Below are 23081 nucleotides of genomic sequence, written 5' to 3'. Positions count from 1 at the left end.
ATAAAAGACCTAGTCATTGGATTTAGGACCCCCACCTCTAATCAGTACAACCTCATTTTAACTTGATTACAATCTACAAAGGCCCCTATTTCCAAATACGTCACATTCACAGATACCAAGGATGAGGACTAAAATCTGTCTTTTGGGTAGACACAATTTCAACCCACATTAGCCATGTGAATTCTTCAACCCCACCCCCAAGCACACTCAGCCAGAAACTCTGGGGGTGAGGCCACCCAATCTCTTTTTACACCCTTTCTATGTAAGGCTAATGCATGCTGAAATGTGAGAACCACAGCTACATGGCTCTGGGCAGCTCTCTTTATTGTTTACTTTGTAGATAAAACTATACTATAATTCAGAGATTCCTGCTTCTTGACATTTTTGACTTCGTTGTGAACTTTAGGTAGCCTCCCTGACACACCTGGTAGAGCTAGGCTGTCCAATGCAGTAGCCAACTAGCCAGCCAAAAGTGGCTAATGAGCACTTGAACTGTGGGTAATCTGAATTGAAATATGCTGCAACAGAAAAAAACACCAAACTTTGAAAATAAATATGAAGGAATATAAAGTGTCTTGTTAATATTTTCATATTGATACATGCTCAATTGATAAATTTTGGGTACAGTAGGTTAAATAAATTAAGATTGATTTCAGCTCTTCTTATTTTTTTTAATGTGGCAATCTGGAAAATTTAAAATAACTATGGAGCTTGCCCTTATTACATTTCCCCTGGACAGTGCAGGATTAAAATTCCATATCAATACAGATAAATAAATAGTTCACATGTGGAAAGTCATTGTTTTTCATCATCAAGGGAATATGGAGCAGATAAGTCCCAGTTCTTCCCCTCACAGCTTAACTCTGTACACTATTGTGACTAAAAGGTTGACCAGATGTTCACTCACCAATGTATGCATTTATGTCTACTATGAACTAAGCAAGTGGGTTCGTGAGGACATCTGCTAATGGGAATATAGCCCTCATTGTCTTAAAACTGATAGCTGCACACCATTGTAGGTGGAAAGGATTCTTTCAGTTTGAAGGATTCAGCATCTTTTAAATTCCTAATAATCAAAATGCCCTTTAAAAATGTTTTTTTTTAATATGAAAGCAAATTGGAAAACATTAAAGCCCTAAATAAAAATCAGAGGCACATTGGAAAGCAGGAATCTTCCTGTGGCCTTGAGACTGTACCTGTGGATTACAGTGTGAGAAAATAAATCATACTAAAATTTGAATACTGATTTCCCCAATGCAGAAAAGGGACTATACTGAATCCACTTGCCAGTTTTTATTTTATTTTATACTTTAATCTTTTAAGGTAAAAGCCTTCATATAACCCATCCAGAATGGCCTTCTGTTAAATAACGGGATAGCCCGCCACTCTGCCATTCAACCTGGATTACCATAGGGGATGCAGCATTTCTATCGTTTATTGCTGATATAAAGAATGACAATAACTTTGTCTTGTTTTCAGTTTTCAGAATAAGAGTGTGTGACTATTTCATCCTAAGTTATATAAACAATTTTGAATTGGGAATCTGAATTTAGTTCATCTTTCCAACTTAGGTGATGAACCTTTGTTGAAGAATATTACCTTTTACTATGAAAATGAAAGTGTTCAAGGTACCACCTTTTATACATATTACAATAAAAATTTCACCCAGAGATAAACATACTAAAGGACAAAAGGATTAAATACTTCAAAAATATTTCCCCATGCTTCCAGCAAATAAAAAAGCCATTCAATTTCCTTCTTCCAATATTTGTTTATATATGTGTATAATTTTTATTTAATTGAAATCACTTAATTTTTAAATCATGAATTATTTTCATTTAATATTATTCCATAAGAAGTTTTGGAAAAATATGAAATTTGGTTGTTTGGCATTTATGCATAATTTTAACAGCTCCTGAATTTTTCATTTAAATGCATACATAATATTTCTTCATAACATTTGGTCTAAAGTAGTCATTCTGCTAGTATGCTCTAGTTACAATCATTTAATTTCTTTTCCAGAGATAAAGCTCCTTTAGAATTTGTTGTATGTAATTTGGTTTCTTTTTACAGTTATTTCCTAAGAATATATTTTCTAGTGTTTCTTAATAGTGACACACATACACATGCTACTAAAAGGACTGTTACTGATTGAGCTTTATTGACCTCTAAGAACTAGTTCCTTCCAATAGAAAGCATTGGAATTAACACGCTACACAAATATTTAGCAATATTCTACAAATTTTCTGGCCTCTCAAAAACCATGGTTTTTATCAGTTTTATTGATAGCAAACTTATATGTGTGATAACATTTTTTGTTACCTTAAAGCATAATTAAATATTCAGCATCTGTTCCTTGTTAATAAGATAGTATAATTTTACTACTTAGTTATCAAATATGAGAAGAAGATACACTTTTAAAATCTGCAATCACATGGTCAATACTAGTGGCTATTTTCATTTAGGTGCAATGGGCAGTCACTGAAAATTTCACTGACAAGTATCTTGGAGCTCTATGATTTGGTTAAAATATATTTTTCTGTAATATATGAAGAATTTTCAATAGTTAGTGTTTTAATTGTTATATAGGCCTACATTTGAATTTGAGCAATGTCATTATGAAGGAATATAAACATCTCTGGAAACCGTGTCACACTTGGTCAGAGTTTGATGTTGGAAAGCCATTTCCTCTCCAAACAATAGAACTTCATTTTCTTACAAACAGTCCATCACCAGTAAGGTAATAAATCCTTTAATTAATTTGGAGTTAAAGCATCATTCCCCTGAATATGTTTTGAAACACGATTAACAATTCTACAAGTATAGACCATTTCCTGGCACTTTGCATTTTAATAACAAAAATAATTATCTTTGCTGTCATATCTTTGGGATAGTATGTGATGACTCTGATTTTGAAGATTTATATGTTTTATTGTAATTATGTTTTTGTCATTTAAAGAAAAGCCAAATATATGTGACTTCCATTTCCAGCAGGAGTGCAGTATAGATAAACTGAAAAATCTCTTTATACAAAACAGTTGAAATGCTGAATAAAAGATACCAAACAATTTTTGTATAATTATAGTTAAGCTAAAAAATGTAAGAAAAATCCTAGGGGAGCAAAAATGAAAGAGGTGTGTGTGCTTGAAACTGTTGTGGAAACTCAACCCTGAAGCCATCGCTGGCCTTGGGAACATTTGCTGAGCACAGTGATCCAGAGGCTTGCAGTAGAACTGAGGACCCTGCACAAAGCCATGATCTCAGAAGTACACTGAAAAGGGTAGATGCCCCAAGACTGCTTTTCAGCAAAGGAATTCCACAAGCCTTCACCAGGTCTGGTCTCTGGGTAGAACAAATAAATCAGTCTGAATATTTGTAACCATAGACCCACCTCCCCAAGAATCTGGGGATTAAATTTACACTACTGATAGGCACAAGACAACCATTAGCTAGAAAATAAAAATAAAGTGATCAAAGGAATCTGGCAAATTCTCTATAGCAGAACAGACTTCTCTATAGACGATTTCCAGAGATAGGACACTACCAAATGTGAGCTCAAATACAAAATTATAAAACACTAGAGGAAATCAGCCACTAAGAGAAACAGTAAGCCACAGAACTAGAAATCCAAGTACTTCAAATTTCAGAATTATCACAAGCAGGGTATATTATGCATGTGTTTAAAAGTGTTTAAAGAAATACAATATGGAATTTGAAATATGGGAAAAGAAGAAACATAAAAAAATAACCACAGTTTAAAATAACAAAATAGAACTTTAAAGTGAAAAATATTGCCAACACGCGGTTTCAAAAGTTGCTTGTAACATGTTAAAGTTAGTGGATCAGGGTATCGGGGAGGGGGGTCAGGGAATGCTGGAGTTCTGTGTATGGGGTTTGTATTGTTTTTGTAACTGTTCCTATAACTTTGAATTTATTTCAAAATAAAATGTAAAACAAAAAAAAAACCAAAGTTGCTTGGAGAATTCATGAACTGGGGATAGATCAAAAGATTTATTTAGTTTTATCACTCAGGGTTCTCCAGAGAAACAGAATCAACAGGATATGTATCTATGTGTATATATGTAAAATGTATATATAAAGAGATTTATTTTAAGGAATTGACTTGCAACTGTATGATTGGCATGTCCAAATTCCATAGGGCTGGTCAGAGGCCAGAAATTCTAGTAAGAGTTGATGTTGGAATCTTGGGTCTAAAATCCATAGAGGAAGAAACTCAGAGAGAAGTAAAGTGTGTAGTCTTCAGACAGAATTTCTTATTCTTGAAACTCTCAGTTCTTTTCATTTAAGGTCTCCTACTGATTGGATGAGTTGCACATTATTGAGGGTATTGTCTTCATTAAAGTCAGCTGATGGTAGATGCTAACCCCATTTACAGAACACCTCCACAGTTTCATCTAGGCCAGTGTTGACCCAATAACTGGACACCATAACTTGGTCAATTTGATATGTAAAATTAACCATTACAGTAGTTAAAAAGCAGAGATGAAACATATGAAAGAGATGTTAAGAAACTTGGAGGATAGTAAGAGAAAGCTCAATCTTAACCATTTGGAGGTTCAGAAGGAGAGAAAGGACTTGTGTGGGTTGGGCAATATTTGAAAAGATAATAGCTGATTACTTTCTTGAATTAATGAGAGACAAGAATTTGCACATTCAGGATGTGCAAATTTATTCCACAGATGTGCAGATTTATTCCACAAATGGAATTTATTCTACAAATGGAATGGATATTCCACAGGATGTGCAGATTTATACCATAAATGGAATAAATTAAACACATGCCAATATACACTCACAAACAGACAAGCTAGACATGACATATTGAAATTGCAGAATACCCAAAAAAAAAAAAAAAAAAAAAATCTTAAAAGAGCCAGAGTTAACTACAAAGGAACAAAAATTAATCTAATAACAGAATTCCCAACAAAAAACATAGAATACAGTGGAATTACATATGATTCTTAAAATATAATTTAAGAGTGAAGAAGTAATTGTGGACAATTTCAGAAAAAAACAAAAATTTATTTATCCATCAACACATCACTGAAGATATTTCTATATGATTAATTTCAGGTAGCAGGAAATGATCCTGGAAGGATATAAGAAGGAAAGGTCATAGGAACTTAGGATGCTTTGACATAGGATATTTTTCAGAATATGGGGGAAGAACATACACCACTTTCCCCTTTGTTAGGATAGGTTCCATCAGACAAAGACCCTGGAGTGCAAGCCCTTTATTGATCCCAAGGAGCCCCAGTAACAGAGTGGGCAGGTAAGATTAGGAAGGGAAGAAAATGAATGCAGGATGTGTTAATGAGTAGGTTAGCACTGTGGGCAAACTGAGGTAAATTTCAGGTTGAATCTCTGGGATTAGTAGATAGCTGTGGTATTGGTCCTCTGAAACCTGCCCAGTCTAGCTGAGGGCTATCCATGGGAACATTAAATCCTCAGCACTTCTGGCAGACTTCACATGTGTTGTAAGAAGAAAAGGTGCAAGACAGAGAGCTGAGAGCTGCAGGGGCTCACAGTGGGTAGGCATCAGGGCAAACAGGAACATGAGCAGGAAGGGGACAGCAGGCAGGAAGGTAGCAGCTTCTATATTTAACTAGAATACAAAACAGAAAACAGGTAAAAAGTTATTCATTAGCCCATTGTGGTATTTGGATTTTTATATACATGTATCTTTATATAATAGGATATATATATATGATATATTTATTTTACATGTAATATTCAAAAATATTAACATAGACATGTATTTGGAATGCAGTGTATACACATACACATTTATGTACACACACACACATACATATATGAAATCAAGGATTGCCCAAGAGAATACTGTAATGGAATCAAGTAATTTTGTTAATATATGCATTTTTCCCTACTATTTAAATTTCATTTTCATAAAAGTGTGTGTGTGTGTGTGTGTGTGTGTGTGTGTGTGTGTGTGTGTGTACATAGGAGATCTCTGAATGAGACTTCCATCTTTGAGAATCTTATCTCATATAGGGAATTACAAAAGGAATAAACACTAAATAGAAAACTTATGTAACTTTGTTTCTCCCTTTCCTCCTTTTCTACCTCTTTACCCAGCTACCTGAATGCTTAAATGTCATCTATATCTTTATACTCCGCTTTGTGCCAAAATGTTTTAATGTGAGAACTAGTTTTATGGGAAGGGCTGAAATTGATCTATGTAAATAAGAATAATACAAAATGTTTTCTAATGTGAATTTTAGAAAATAATGTGTAATATTTCTATATGAGAGTTTTACATTTGACTTTGTCTTAATTTTTTATTTACTTACAGAAAGCTCCAAGGAAAATATGCCTAATTGGGCTTTATTGCAAGGTCATCTAGCATGGCTAATACATTTGTGGGAGATATTTTGAAAGGTTTGCCTTTTTGAAAGGGGTATAGAACCAGAAGTGTGCCTCATTAGATACTTGTGGAATTTGTTAATCTTTAATCAAAGAATATTTAAAATCAATATATTAAATCAGTATATTAACTGGAATATGTGTTTAACACAAAATACATTTAATATTAAATTCATCAATGTCCTTTAGTCATTGCTGGATAAAAATCTATGTGGTCTTAATCTTAGAGCAAAATCATTCCAGCCACATGTTTTTAATGAATATTTGTTGAAGTTCATGGTACACTTAGAGAAATGGAGAGGATTCTGGACTCTTAAACCTCTGATCAACTAAACTTTGGATTCTGTCATTCACATAGTATCAGAGAAAGAGAAAAGTGAGCTTTGAATTTTTAAAATACTATAAAATTGAAATCTTTGTGTTGTATCTGGAAGCATGCAATTTATAATATGCATGTATTTCCTTTTGTCTCACAGTGATGATCCCATCGTTACTTCACTGATTAAACAAAAGGAATTTGATGAACTTGTACACTGGCATTCTCACAAACAGTGATGATTATGAAAGGACAAAATGTCAGTTTGATGGTAAGCTTTGTGACTCTTGATTAAATACATTTAAATCAATTTCACTTTCTGCTTTTTATTGTATACCAAAAACTTATTGTATTATCAGGAAGGAAGTTAATGAAACTTTCCCACTTTGTTTACTGATGTGTACATATAGTTAGGTATGCAGGTGTCTTAGGAGGAAGTGCACAAATATGACATCTGTCTCCTCAAATGTCAAAACTGTTTAAAGGAAGGATGGTAGTTTAAAAAATCTGAGTATTCTTTGAAGTCAAGCATATTGAAGAACCATAGACTTTCAAATAGTTTCAGCTGCTTTCACTCGGTACCATTGATGGCAGGTAACAAGTGCAAGCATTTGATCTGTGTTCATGCTCAGGGAGGTTGAAACTGCAACAGGAGGTCTTTGGAACCACTCAGAGTGGGTCACCAGAGATTGAAATAGGGGGTTTGTCTCTCTGGCTAATTCCTTGTTTTCATCCCATCTTTTTCTACTCCCATATTCACCCTACCCTTTGGGCTGACAATTTCAGATGAGTGTAAAAGCGTGCACAGTAAGCATGCTTTTATGGCATACTTACCATTCTTGCTAATATAACCAGCTACCAATACTGTGCAAGATGTGAGGTGACACTGTGGATTAGCCATTAACAACCTGTAATGTGGCTTGATTTGACGTGTAGATTCAGGCAAAGAAAATTTTAATCAACTAGATTTTTTCCCTTTAAGTGAGTTTTCTTTTGGTATGAGAGTTAATCATACCTGGATTGCTGGGATTTCCTGTCACTGGATTTTACAATAGTGAATGAGGTTTTTGCTTTTCTCATGTGCCAGCCTCCTGACTCTAAGGCTATTTTCCCCAGCAGAGATTTTCCTAATGGGGATACAAGAAGCCAGAATGTCCTGTATGATACCTTCTCACCTCTGCCTCTACTTTCTTCTCAATACAGTTTTCAGGGCACAGGCAGAGGTAAAGTCCAGAATCTGTCATTTTTTGGTAGCACCCTTATATTTGCTTTTGGAGGTGGACCATGAAAGATTTTTTTGTCACTTCTGTATTATAATAAGACCAGGAATTATTTGGGAATGTTACATTGACGTCTTTCCTTTTCTTCAGAAAAATCTGAGGGTCCTAGTATTCTTAAATCTGTGCAAAAGTTTCATGTTTTCCAATGATTTAATGGGAATTCACTAGAATCAGTCTTATCAAAACTCACTGTAACTCAGGCTATGGAACCCAAGGGTTTCAGTCAACCCAAGAGCACAAAGGCACATGTAGTTTTATAGGCTTAGCAAATTCTATCAGGTGTTTTCACTGTGCTTTGCTGTTTCTTAAGCTGATGTTTGTTCACCCATCAGTGTTTCTTGTAATGCTATGCTTTTTCCTTTTATATATGATTGATTAATACTTTACTTACATGTTAAGAAATTAAACCTGCATATAAAAGGTTATGTATGGGTCCTATGCATAATAAAAATATGTTTATTTAAAAAAGATTAGAAAGCATTAAATGAATAAAGACATGGATTTAGAAATGTTGAAATAAGGTTAAAATATAGATGTTTACTAATTAGTGACAAAGAAAATCTTTTTATATATCGGTGGATAAAATGGATATAAAATACTTTTCTGCTCTTTTTGGCTTAAATTGTAAAGTTTGTCTACACTTCTCCAAATATTTAAATAATCAGTCTACCACCTTGGTATAAGCGGAAAGTAAGAACTCCCAATTTCTTACCATCTGATCTTCCTTCTTAGGATGTCCTTCTTCAACACCTTTCCTAGTTTTGGATTGTACTGGGAGTAAATAAGGAAAGCTTAAATGTATTCTTGAAATAGTGATACTAATAACTTGTGATGTAAAAAATGATCAGCTAATAGTCCTGATAGTATTAATATATGAGTAAAGAAATTTTTATGTTAAAAAGATATTTGTGATTTTGTTTTAGGGTATGATTTTGCTGTCTTTTTAATTAAAATGGACCTCTCATTAGGCTGCTATATATTCTGCTTGCCTCAAAATTGGTAAAGACATCTGCACTCTTTACACTAAAGCTTTCCTTAAGGTCAAAGGTTTTAGAACACCCACTTAACTAATCCAATCATGAACAGAGACATTGGCTGCACATCTGCCCTGCCAAGTCAGCATAGTAAAGTCATCAGAAATGAAAGTAAAGTAAAATTGATCAGAATTAACTAGTTAAGTGATGTTAACTGTAATTGACTTCATTCTAGGAAACATTTACATATAATATGACTAAGTGGTATAATGGTGACTTGAAATTCTTTTGCTGTTAGAACAGTTTTAATTGGTGGACTAATAAATCAATTTGTTCAACATAGTAAAAGGGGTTCCAATGGGCACTTTAAGTCAATCTTTAATCCATTTCTAGTTTCCTGAAAAATCAGTTGGATTTATATTGTTCTATCAGCACCTTTTCTTCATTCCCCTACCTTTCCTCATTCAGTCATCAAACATTATGGATGAACTGCTTTGTAATTGGGACATTCAGATGAACATGGTACATTCTCAACTTGAGAATCTCAGTGTAGAGAGGAAGAATGGTAAGTAAATCATGACTACAGGACATGTTGGTGAGTACTTCAATAAAGAGATGCTTGGGTTATAACAGAAAAGCAGGCTAGGGAGAGTCAAGGAGGGGTTTAGGAAAGAAGGTCTTCAAAGGTGAAGAGAGGTGGGAGAGGAGACTGGGGAGGAATGAAAGAGGAAAGGGGATTCCAAGAAAGCAAACAGGTACCAGTGCATGGAGATGTGAAAGAACCTCCATCTAGTGTCTCATTGATTTTATAACATTTACTCCTTTATAAATAATCTATGGCATTGGAAATCTAGAACATTATCTTAACAGAGCCTTAATACTTACTAAATTGAATTTTCCTAAGGTTTGAAATAACAAGAGGCATTGATTATAAGAAACAGATATGGAAACTGAAATTGTGCCTATTCAAGAATATGATGATTGTAGAAGTCATCAATACAAGATTAAAAATACTGTCTCATTAATGAAATGTCATTTGGCATACTTCCATTACGTTTCATGATATGTTTCTTTCCATTTTGGGCAGGAGACCAAAGCTGAAATAATTGCTAGAGAGAATAAGAAGAGGTTATTTGCCAAAGAAGAACAGAAAGAACAAAAATGGAATGCTCTCTCATTTTCTATTGAACAGAAAAGGAAAGAGAATTTAAACTCTGGAATAAGGAAATTGGAAGATTTTTTGAAACCATGTAAAAGTAATTCAGTGACATTTCAAGTTGAAATGGTAGGGTTAGCTGTGTGCTTGAAAGCATGGAAAGAATATTGCCAAGATAAAGGTATGCAGTTCTATTTTTCTTGCTTCAGTGAATTGGAAAATTAATAAAAATATAATGACGATAGCTGGCATTTATTAACTGGAAATTTTCATGGGAGCTTTGCATACATAATCTGATTTTATCTTTACAAAAACCTCTGTGCCAGTTTGAATGTATTATTCCCCCCAAAAAGTCATATACTTTGATGAAATCTTGTGTGGGCAGACCTATCAGTGTTAATTAGATTGTAATTCTTTGAATTTTCCATGGATATGCACACCACCCAACTGTGGGTGATGACTCTAATTGGATAATTTCCATGGAGGTGTTGGCCTGCCCATTCAGGGTGGGTCTGAATTGAGTTACTAGAGCACTGTATAAGATCAGACAGAAGGAGTGAGCTTGCTATAGCCAAGAGGGACACTTTGAAGAAAGCACAGGAGCTGCAGTTGGGAGACAGTTTGAAGATGGCCATTGAAAGCAGACTCTTGCTCTGGAGAAGCTGAGAGAGGACAAATATCCCAAGTGCAATGAAGAGTGACATTTTTGAAGAGTTGCAGCCTAGAGAGGAATGTCCTGAGTGAAAGCCAATTTGAAACCAGAACTTTGGAGCAGATGCCAGCCACATGCCTTCCCAGCTAACAGTTTTCTGGACACCATTGGCCATCCTCCAGTGAAGATACCTGATTGCTGCTGTGTTACCTTGGACACTTTCTGGCCTTAAGATTGTAACTGTGTAACAAAATAAACCCCCTTTTATAACAGCCAATCCATCCCTGGTGTTTTGCATGCTGGCAGCATTAGCAAACTTGAACAACCTCCAAGACAAGTATTATTGTTTCTATTTTACCAATGAGTAATGAAATCTCAGAGAGGGTCTTAGCAGAAAATATTTTGCATATTCAAAAACAAAATCAATGATAGTGTTTTAAAAAGAACTATTTACAAATATAAGCATCGCTAAAGGGACCAAAAAAGATGGTGAGACACTCAGGTAGAATCTGTCACTCACCCTTGGGAGATCCAAACCATAATTTTCCCCCTGTGTAAAACTAGGATCATGCCTACCTAGCACATAGAATTCTTCTGAAGGTTGCTGTGGCTTTCCATTTGCTGTGCTTTATCAATCCCTATAGCAGGGAGTAGAAAAGAAAAGAAGACACAGCAAGAGAAAGATAAGGTGGAAATAAGGCTAGGTAGAGATGGGTAAATTGATAACAGTTGAAATGATCAGGTGTCAGAACACACCCAAACTGGCAAGTCTTCTAAGTAAACCTCATTGATCTCTCAGTCTGGAGCATCTCCACACTCACATCCATTTTACACATCATCACCGAGTTCTTAGTTTTCATTTTTTATCCCAACTCTCACTGTATCCTGAATTCTGCCCTCAGCATAGCATGACAGTGAGAGGAATAAGATTTAGCTTATGTATTTTTCCCCATCCAGGATGTTAGGATTTGCAGAGAGATCAGAATTGACAGTGGCCAAAAGAATATTGATGTTTATTTCACTCACATTTAGAAGAAGTCCAGAGGCAACCATTCCTGGGCTGCTATGGCAGCTCCACGGGGGCATCAGTGACCAGTTTCTTGTATCTTTATATTCCATTATCCTTGGTAATTGACTTCCATTCTTCAAAATGCCTCATATTCCTGGATGGCTCCATTATAGAAGATTTTAGGAGACAGGGAAGAAGACAAAATTTTTTCATTCCAGCTGTATGTTTCCCTTTAAGGAGCTTTCCTAGAAATTTCATGAAACAACTTTTACTTAGATATTATTAACCAGAACCTAGTCCAGGTCTACATCTAACTGTAAGATGTATTGGAAAATGTAGTTTTTTTTTTAACATGGAAACATTGCAGATTGTGATGCTATACGGATATGTAAGGAACATTGGGTGATATATATTGAGTAGACAGCTAGCAGTATTTTCTACAGATATTCTCCTCCTTGTCTTTCATCTTCCTAAATTCTACCTATCTTCCAAGTCCATACATAGGACATCTTTCCATAAATTCTTCCTAAAATATTCCCATTTAGCATAAATTTCTATTGCCTCTAATGCTTTATTTGGGGAGGTCAAGGGCTATGCATTGTCTCTATATGGAACTGGAGCGGAAGAGCTCAGCAGTACGTTCCTTTTGTACCCTCTTATGGCATTCATTAGGAGTTCAGTAAGGTTTGTTGACCAAATGAAACATGGGGTTGTTATAAGAAATGGGGCACCAAAACAGCCCCAACCTACTGAGTATGAAAGCAATGGCAGTGGCAGTGGAATGAAGAGGATACACATGGCACAACTCAACATACAGTAATGGAGAGGATTAACAGTGTCTGTATTTGGAGGTTCAAATTGACTGACTGACTGGGAAGGTTGAAGTGATTACTGCAAATAGTTATCTATAGACAAGAGTAGGATTCAAAAAATGTTAAGATTTTGACCTGATATTTAAAGTCATATACATATTTTTATTTGAGCATACTTGAGAAGTAATATGAAAATAATAGTGGAGGGAGATTGTATCCTAGAAACTTATACAAACCTGAGCTTTAATGATCTTATTTCTATCATGAACTATGAAGGTTTTCTTTTTATCTAAATACTTGCTCTGCTACTTTCCATTATCCATGGAGGTGATGAAGTGAGGATAGTTGCATTTTAAAGTTATATTAGTCATTAAGTTCAGTCCTCTCTCCTCTAAATAAATCTTCATAAATATCAAGTAAGATAGTGAGTTTAAATAGTCTATCAATTAATTGATAGACTGAATGATTAATCTTAGGTAATGAAACATTTGTTAGTTCTGATCATCTTTATAAAGCAATTTTATTTTTTACTCTCTACAAAGGCAAAACCTCAAAGGATCTAAGTATAGCTTTTCAATGATGAAATGGATCCACTCCTTAATGGAAAGTATCCAGAACTTTTGCAAGAAGCAGATCATCAACTTATAGCCAGATGTCTTAAGTATTTAGGATTTGATGAATTGACAAGTTCTTTATCCAAACAAGGTACATCTGTTTAAAATAGCTCCATTTTAATATACTAGAGTAATTTTTGCATATACTTAGTGTCTTATAAATAGTCATCAATGCTCCATTTTTTTAACTGAAAATATTTTGTTCATAGTCATTATTAGTAATCAAGCTAACCAAACTTGATGCAATCAAGAATTAGGAAGTTTGTATAAATGTTTACCTGGAAAAACAGATTAAATGCCAGTTAATCTCTGGAGACACTTAAAATAAACCCTATACTTAATTCTAGCAAAATATCTCAAACCTATAGTGTGATTATTCAACAGTCTTTAAATATATTTGGTTGAGGCTATAAATACAATGACATGTTTGAAGATCTTGGTGTCTGCTAATTTATTCATAGTAAAGGTGATTTCAGTGGCAAAGAAATTCTTCAATAAAAATGACAGTTTACAATGTGTTAAAAATGCTTCTCCCATAGGAAGTAGTCAGTAAAATATAATTATTTAAATTTTATACTGAAAATCTCTTTCAAAATAAATAATAAAGATTGTAGGAGAAGACATAAAGGAGAAGAAAAAAGAATAAATATTCAACTGGCATTGGTCCAGTTCTGTTTCAACTACAATTCATGGATCATCATTTTGTATGAGTTGGGAGAAAAAATCCAGATCCCTGAGTCCTGGATTTTATTCCTGACACTTGACAGATAATGATGTGAAGTGAAACTAACATTCTGGTGTTTTCTTTTTAATTGTGATCTCAAGAGTTTCTCATGATTGTGTCTCCACCTATTATATTTCACATGAACTTCTTAGTATTGCATCATGACACTGTCATTTAAAATCATTCTATCATTGAGAATGTGAAATGTAGACTTTTTCCATTTAAACAAATTGAAATTTTTATATATAGACCATTTTGTTGGAGATCTCTTGATGGATTCACATATATGTTTTTCACACATTGCAGTGTTGACATTCATTTGTTCTACCTCATGTAAAAACATATTTGTACCTTTTATTACAATCGTTGGGCACCCTGGGTTTCCCTGAGTTACACAGTCCCAGTCTTTATTGTTCATCTTTTGTTCTGGTGTCCCACATGATCCCAGCCTTCCTCTTTTAAACATATTCACAATCATCTTTGTTCAGTGTACTTACAGTGCTGTGCTATCTCCCAAAATTGTTTTCCAAACCTCTCATTCCTGTATTTTCCTTTCTGTTTGCAGTGCTTCCTTTAGTGTTTCCTGTAGAGCAGGTATCTTGTTCACAAACTCTGTCATTGTCTGTTTGTCAGAGATTATTTTAAGCTTTCCCTCATATCTGAAGGACAGTTTTGCTGGATATAGGATTCTTGGTTGGTGGTTTTTCTCTTTCAGTATCTTCAGTATATTACCCCACTTCCTCTTGCCTCCATGGTTTCTATTGAGAAATCCACACATAGTCTTATCAAGCTTCCCTTTGTATGTGGTAGATCGCTTCTCTCTTGCTGCTTTCAGGATTCTCTCTTTATCTTTGATGTTTGATAATCTGATTATTTAAATAGTATACTTAAATCTCTTTCAAATGTCTTGGCATAGGCCTATTCAGATCTATTCTGTTTGGAGTATGCTGCACTTCTGGATCTATAATTTTGTGTCTTTCATAAGAGATGGGAAATTTTCATTGATTATTTCCTCTATTATTGTTTCTGCCCCTTTTCCCTTCTCTTCTCCTTCTGGGACACCATTGACATGTAAATTCTTGCTTTTCATTTTATCTTTAAGTTCCTGGAGACATTGCTCATATTTTTCCATTCTTTTCTCTATCTGTTCTTTTGTGTGTAGGCTTTCATATGCCTTGTTCTCCAGTTTCTGAGTGTTTTCTTCCACCTCTGGAGATCTGCTCTTTTATGTTTCCATTGTGTCCTTCATCTCTTGTGTTTTGTCTTTCATTTCCATAGATTCCACCAGTTGGTTTTTTGAACTTTCAATTTCTACCTATGTACATCCTGTGTTTTCATTATATGGGTCAGCTCTTTTGCCATATCTTCCCTAAACTTATTGAATTCAGTTATTATTAGTTGTTTCAATTCCTGAATCACAGCTGAAGTACAAGTTTGTTCCCCTGACTGGGCCATAACCTCATTTTTTTTGGTGTAGGTTGTAGTTTTCTGTTGTGTAGGCATGGTTTCCTTGGTTACCCCCATCAGGCCTCCCCAGACCAGAATGGGCTGAGGTCCCAGAAGGAAGAAATATTCAGTATCTGGTTTCCCTGAGGGTGTGTCTTAGAAAATTGGTATACCCTCTGATGTCTCTGGTCACTGTGGTTTTCTGCCCCACAGGTGGCACCTGTTAGCCTATAATTCTTTACTGGTGTAAGGAGGTGTGGCTCTTTTTCCCCAAGTTCTGAATGAAAGGCAGATAGTAGAGCTGGGCCCCACCCCTTTCCTCTTAGAGAAGATAGACCCCCTACACAGAGGTCATTAGCATTTCAATGGTCTCTCTCTGCCTGTGCTATACCCTTGTCTGTGTCACAGAACTTGGGAACTGAAAATGACTGAGGCTTTCTCCACTGAGATGAAAAAGGAACAGAGAGTCCCCTTCAGAGGTAGTCTGAGGCAACCCTCTGGCTCTCCAAGGTCAGTCATCACCCAAAGCCTCTGTCTGCTTGTTGGGGATCCATTCCTCATAGGGAGCAGTTCACACTCACTAATTAAAACGTCAGTTGGAGCTCAGCTAAGCTATATTCACTTGCTGGGAGAAAGCTTCTCTCTGGCACCATGAGGCTTTGTAGCTTGGACTGTGGGGGAGGGGTCTCCTGATTTGGTTCTGCAGTTTTTACTTACAGATTTTATGCTGTGATTTTGAGCATTCCTCCCAATTCAGGTTGGTGTATGAGAGTGGACGGTCATGTTTGTATCCCCACAGTTATCCCAGATTATTAACAAGTTGTTCCTGGGGGACTACTTAGCTTCCACTCCTCTCTATGCTGCCATCTTAGATCCTCCCACATATATGTTTTTGATGTGACATCCAGACATATCATTAGGAGCAACCTCCAGGTTTTGGGTGTGACAATAGAATTCATATGCAAATAATAAATGCAGAGAAATTTGAGTAGTGTAAACAATAGGACAGTTGTTTAAATGTTTCACACATCACATGTCACTGTAGTAGCTATTCTACCAAGGTATATAAAATCAGTATTGACTGATAAAAATTTGAAAAAGTGTCTTCCTATACATATTGAACTGTATAAAATTGCTGATAAATTGAACATAAAATGTGATTTCGTAGATTCAGTCTAATTGAATTTCCCATGCAGAGTCTGACTTGATCTTTCTTATGTTGATGATGGTGGAATATCGTTAAGAATTCATGCCTCCTTTCTAGAGCTGGAGGATCATTTTCTCAATTCAATGTAGGGCACAAGGCAGCCTAGTAGTCCCTATGACTTCCATGCTCACTGTAATTTTTCTGAGGCCCACTTTGCTCTGAGTCATGACCAGGTGTGGACCTAGATTGAACACAGAGCATAGGGTGGGGTCTTTTTCCATATTCTGTCTGCCCATCAGACAGGCTTTTGGTTCTTTGACTAGTCATTTTTTTGTTGCAATAAAAGCATAGGCTGATGGAATGAAAGCCCATGAAGCTTTCACATGCCCTCCAAGATAAGTACTTGGCATTTTCTTTATAGAAAATAGGAAATAAATAGTAAAAGTATGAGTCTTTATGTTTTCTATCCTGTCATTTTTACCATCAGATAGATATTAGCTACTTCTTAGAACTTAATTTCTCACAGTCATTCTACACTTACTAATGAAAAGTAATGAGAAAAAATGACTTTGCAATAAAAAGATAGTATTTTCTTTAGTCTCACTCTCCATTTTTTTTCACTCTCTGTGTTTTAGGCAGAAAACTCACCTTCCAGATATTTAGTGGAATAAAATGATCTCTCTTCTGGGAGAATGACACAAGTCCTCATTTCCTATAAATCTCTCTATATGTTAGTAGCACCCAATCATTCCATTTGAGGTTCAGATAACCATATTGAAAGTATTTAATCTATTTTGGTAATATAATGCTCACTTTCTTGACACAAATTGTCCTCTGAACCTGCAGTGAGAGCTCCTTGATGTTGTGGATAATAATGAATCAGAATCAATTATTGCCACAACATCTTCAGGAAAAATCCTATGCTTCCTACTTGTGTGGAGAAAGTCTTGAAGGAGAGTGATGAAGGTGTAGTCGTATATGTCACATCAACAAAGGTAGAGCCTAATTGCCTATATGACTATAATTTTCTCTTTTTCCCAAAACTCCTATTTTCAAATATTTCACATGGCCACCTAGGGGGTCTATTTTACTTTATTTTTTGACCTGCATGTTCTCCTTCCAGTTTCAGTAGGCAGGACAATACTTCCCTCAGAACACAGAAAGAAAAAGTCTGGCCATCCCATGTTGCCATTAGGTATTCTGCTTGGGTTGAGAGAAGCAGCCACACAATTGTTGGGCTATTTGCAAGTCCCCAGAGGATCTAACCTTGTCTGAGTAGGGGTTAGGGATGTATCTGAAGTGCCGCTGGGTATTAGCAACTGGCCTGTCTCTCAAAAGAGATCATTTTGCCATTTTTTTATGTCTAGCACTGCTTGATCTTGAACTTGAAACAGAAAAAACAGTCTTTGTCATTTAGGAGGACAGTTTGATTTACAGGAAGTTTGCATATTCTCATTATCAACCCCTTGAATTTAATTTGGTTATTTATAAGAAAGACCAATTTAGTTGGGTTGACTAATTCTTTCCATTTTGGTCTGTAGAAAAATGTGTGGTTATAGAGTGACTTGTGGTTAGTCTTAGAATGGAATTGAACTATATGATTAATTTTAATTAATACTTCATTTTGATTAAGCTTGTTTTCATAATGATAAATGTAATATGAGCCCATTGCATGATTTAATAAAATATAACAAGAAAAACTCAAGTTACTAGAACTGGAATTGCCTAGGTCAAATGCAATCTTATTGCTAAATTACACTTCTAAAAGTTTGAATCCATGACATCTATGAAAAGTTTTGCCATAATTATAGGTGAAAACTGTTATACTTAACTTTATATTTCTGTGATTAATAGTAATTTGAGCATCTATAATGTGATTTTGGTTGCATTGGTGTTTCTTTCTTTTTCTGTAGTGAATTACCTGTTATTGTATTTTGCCATTCTTCTTTTTCTTGAAGAGCATTGTGTTTTTGTTGATTTATCAGAGCTTTTCATAAAAAGCTTATTAACTGTTTCTTCTCTGACATAAATGTAACAAATATTCTTTCACATTTATCATTTTATCTGTACTATATTTAAGTTATTTAATGATAATCCTTAATATCTTTGTATAGTTAGACATATCAGTATTTTCATTTAGGGTTTCTTGTGTGTGTACAAAGGTGTGAAAATATATGAAAGTGTTTCACTTTGAGTACATTATAGTTACCTTTTAAAATTTACATTTTAATCTATGTGGTCTTTTCTTTTGCCTAAAGTATGAAATAGAGGGAGCTCTGTAGGCTTCTCCACACTCAGAATCCACTGGCTAGGCTACTTGCTTGAGCTAGAGCATGGTTCTACTCATGGATGCGTATATTCAAACTGAAGAAATTGGGGAATTCCTCAAACATATGAGGTGCAAATCTATTTGGGCAATGTCTTACTTGACCTTTTCTTGTATAGAAAACTCACAGCTTTTCTCTAAACTTTGATCATGCAGGCATCCAGCAGTTTGTTCTGATGTGTAGGGATCATTTTCATTTTTTTCCTTCTGATGAAGGCATCCTTTTTGTTACCATTTTACTGAAGTTTGAGGATTTTCAATAAGCATTACATGTTAGTCCAGAACACTTTAGTGTATCTAGTGTAGATGAATATAAGAAAAGGATTATTAATTTCCTACATTAGTAAAAGAACATTCTTTTAGACAGATTGTGTTGTTCTCTAAGGTTTCACCTATCTATATTTTTTTATATGACTAGTGAATCTCTTTCTTTCTCAGTCAGGCCTTTGTTAATCAAGTGGCAGCAACTGTCCAGAATCATTTTACTAAACACAGGCCAAATGGTGCATCTCTATGTGGTGTTTCACAAGAGATTATCATCTTGATGCTTTAAAATGTTAGGTTGGGTATATAAATTAATTTTTTTGTTGTCAAGTTATGGAAAAGCTCTATATATATACACACATATATTTGCTAGGAACTCTACTCTTCACAAGGCATTGGGAAATAATCTCCTTGAATTTATGAAAGACAAAATGACTTTGGTGGAAATCATTATTGTTACATCCCAAAGAGTGAGAAATATAACTCATCTTCCCCTAAGGACATTTACATTTTGAATTCTATTTCAATTAAATCATATTTTTTTATAAATGGTTTCAGAATGATTTGAAAAATCCAATATGTTATAAAAATTAACAAAAATCCCAATGAGTTTTCTTTTTCTTGATAAATGTATGTAAGGTTATGCATTGTAGTTTCAAAAATGGTATAATTGATATTATACTTGGTGTTAGGTAAATCATAGAACAATATATATTTTCCTCCTTAGTGAACTCATAGACAGACAATTAAGACTAAACAAAAGTGAAAACATGATTACAGAGCACTGCATTGTAGATTTGGAGATGTGCTACCCAAGTTGCCCATTGAGGATGGACTTTCTATCTGGCTGGGAAATGAAGTCAAGACAGACCCCAGCTATCAGCTCCCCCACATCTGCCTCCGTAGTCCACATTGTGGACTGAGATAGGCAGGAATATAAATGCCTAGCCATTTCAGCTTGATGTGGGACACTCTGGCAGACAATATGCTCTCCAGAAATCTGAGCTGGGTAGGCCAAGGCTTTGCCAGGCCTGATTTTGCAGTTTGATTTCTTCCCCATCCAATCCCGCTTTCTCCTCCTCCTTTCCATAGTTATTAATCCTAAATAAGCATCTTGCATTCCAAACTCCATCACAGGGTCTGATTTTCGAGAAACAAACTGTGATATGAACTATTTTTGTGCTTATTACTCTGAATGCTTGCTCCTAAATAAAGGAATTTAAACTTCAAATCTGATATTTTACTTTTATTGACTGGCAAAAATGGAAATGTAATGTAAGGCAACTATTACATCACAATTTTAATGAAACTAAGTCTCAGAAGCAATATCATATCCTAAGTATCAACAGTTACGTTCAGTGACTCATAAACCTACCTGTTATTGTCTTGTAACTGTGCCGGCACATAGTAAGTGCTCAACAATGTTAGCTCACACAATGTTATTTTTAGGCCCATATCACAGTATCTGCCTGCTTTGAAATTCTTCTGCTTGCTCCAATAATAGTGCCGTGCACACCAGGCCATCCACCCAGAGAAACACCAAACTTATCCCATCAAATATGACATATCTGATCACCAGAAATGGGTGCAAAGGATCAGATATGTCATATTTGGTGGATAAGTTTGGTGGTGTTTCTCTGGGTGGATGGCCTGGTGTGCATGGCACTATGATGAAGGTCTTGGGTGATTCAAAACAACCGTGTCCTTGGTTGGGGTTCAGTTTAGAGAGACACTTCCTCCTGTAGAGTTTTCTCAGTGTGTCACAGTAAGGTTTTGGCTTCATTTTCCTGATGTGAACAAACATTTCATCAAAACAAATAAATAGATGGGAAATAAGTACATGAAGAGATGTTTGCTATCATTAAACATCCATGAATGAAAGGCAAATTAGGCCACTGTAAGTTATAACTACACACTATTAAAAGTAGTAACATAAAAAAGTGAGAATGCAGAGAAACTGAATCTCTCAAACACTGCTTGAGGGAATGTCAAATGGTACAGTCATTATGGATAGTAGTTGGTAGTTTTTATAAATCTAAATATACACTTACCACACAACCTTGCTGGTTAATCACTTAGAAATGAAAACTTCTGACCAAACAAAAACATCAGTTTGTTTTTTGAAAAGGTTAATCAAGCTGATAAACCTTTAGCTAGGCTAACCAAACATAAAATAGCAAAGATACAAGTTACCAAAATCAGGAATGGAACAGGAGTCATCACCACTGCTACTACGGACATTAAAAGGATAATCGACGACTATGAACACTGCTGTGTCCAAAAATTTGTTAAATTAAATGGCCCAATGCCATGAGAGACAAAACTACCAACCTCACAGAAGAATAAGTAGATAATGAGAATAGCCCTGTAGCCATTAAACTTTTGAATCAATAATTAATAACATTCCAAAAAGAAAGCACCAGGTTCAGAAGGTTTTACTGGTAAATTCTGCCAAACATTTAAGGAAGAAGTGAAACCAACTCTCCACAATCTCTTTCAGAAAATAAGCAGAGGGAACAGCATTACCCTAATACCAAAACAAGATAATGATATATAACAATGGAAAATTTCACAAGGAAATGTCTCATGAACGTAAATCCAAAATCTTGTCACATTGGTTGTTAATGTCCAGCTGACCAGAGACGTTCTAGGAGGCAGGATTCACATAACAGGCCATACTTCCAGCCCCCATTGAGGCCCCTCCCAAGGATCTTATTATTATTAATGTATCTTTGTGGAAAAGTAACACATGTTCATATTAATAAAAAAACAAATCAAATGCTGAAAAAGGTGAACAATTAAAGGTCAGTCTCCCTGTCCTCCAGCTCTGCTCCCTCAGTTCTACAGCCTCCCAGACACTTTGCGATCTCTTGCATCCCCTGCATGGATACGTCACCCTGGCACAAGCATACATGTCTGTGTCGATTGTACAGCCTATTTTGTGCATTTTTAAGTTTTTAACTTAAATTGTTGTTATTCAGTAACTAAATTAAACTTTTTGAGAGACATTTCTCTATTAGACCTAATAGGTGTGACCATATAACAGAAAGCCCATACCAGGATACTCCTGGGAGTGAAAGGGGGAGACATTTATAGGTAGGAAAACAGACATAAACCAGGACTGCCCTGGACAAAGGGGAACATACAGTCATTGCAGTGCTAATCAAACATTTTTATCTGTTGTATCCTAATGCAGTTCATGGAAGTACAATAATTTCTACAATCGGTGATCTGGAGTTCCCCTCAGGGTCCACTGTAGACAAATCCACTAAGACTGACTCCAGTGGAGAATGCGGGGAGGTTCAGCATATTAAAGGGTAAGAAACTCAGCAAAAAGGGTCTGTTCCCTAACACTAACACCTCCCACAGACATCCCCCGGGCACACAGAGCTCACCTACGCCTAAATTCTGAGGAGCCACAAGCCATTGCCTAAGTAAAGCCTGCCTGCATGATCCGCCAGGTTCCAACCTCCATTGCCTTGGGCCAGGAACTGAGCATCACCGGAGGGAGAGACCCGCAGCTTCTGCCCAACCCCATGTAGGCACCGCCCCCAAACCCTCAGGCCCCACCAGAGCAAAGTGTGGGGAGGCCTCACAGACTTCCTGAAGGGGCAGCTCTTATCCTTTCCCAAGGCTCAGGCTCCCTAGCTCCATCTCTGGTCGCTCCCAGGAATGCAGGTTGGCCTTGGAGGAACAGGGTGCCCAAGTGCAGGCACCGCCCACCTGACAACTGACTGACAGGAGGCCACATACAAAGGGAGGGGCCTCCAAGCCACACCCAGTGCCCCTCAAAACCTTAGGCCAGGTTCTCAAAACTCTGTCCACTGACACAATAGGCCCTGTGCTGACCTAAGACTCCCTAGGAGTGTGTGTTTGTCTGTCTCTGTCAAGTCTGTAAATTTCCCTCCTTCTTCCTCTCCTTCCTTTCTTCCCTCAGTCTCTTATCCATCCCTCCA

At 35.9% G+C, this 23081-nt stretch overlaps 1 pseudogene; it reads left to right on the top strand.

Annotated features, from left to right (window-relative positions):
• LOC119525564 overlaps nucleotides 1-20746 on the top strand; it is a 44992-nt pseudogene extending 24246 nt beyond the window's left edge.
• The last annotated feature ends 2335 nt before the right edge of the window (nucleotides 20747-23081 follow it).

This window comes from Choloepus didactylus (assembly GCF_015220235.1).
Source record: "Choloepus didactylus isolate mChoDid1 chromosome 25 unlocalized genomic scaffold, mChoDid1.pri SUPER_25_unloc2, whole genome shotgun sequence".
Taxonomy (NCBI): Eukaryota; Metazoa; Chordata; class Mammalia; order Pilosa; family Megalonychidae; genus Choloepus; species Choloepus didactylus.
Note: the sequence above shows the minus strand (reverse complement) of the source record. Positions and strands in the feature narration are given on the sequence as shown.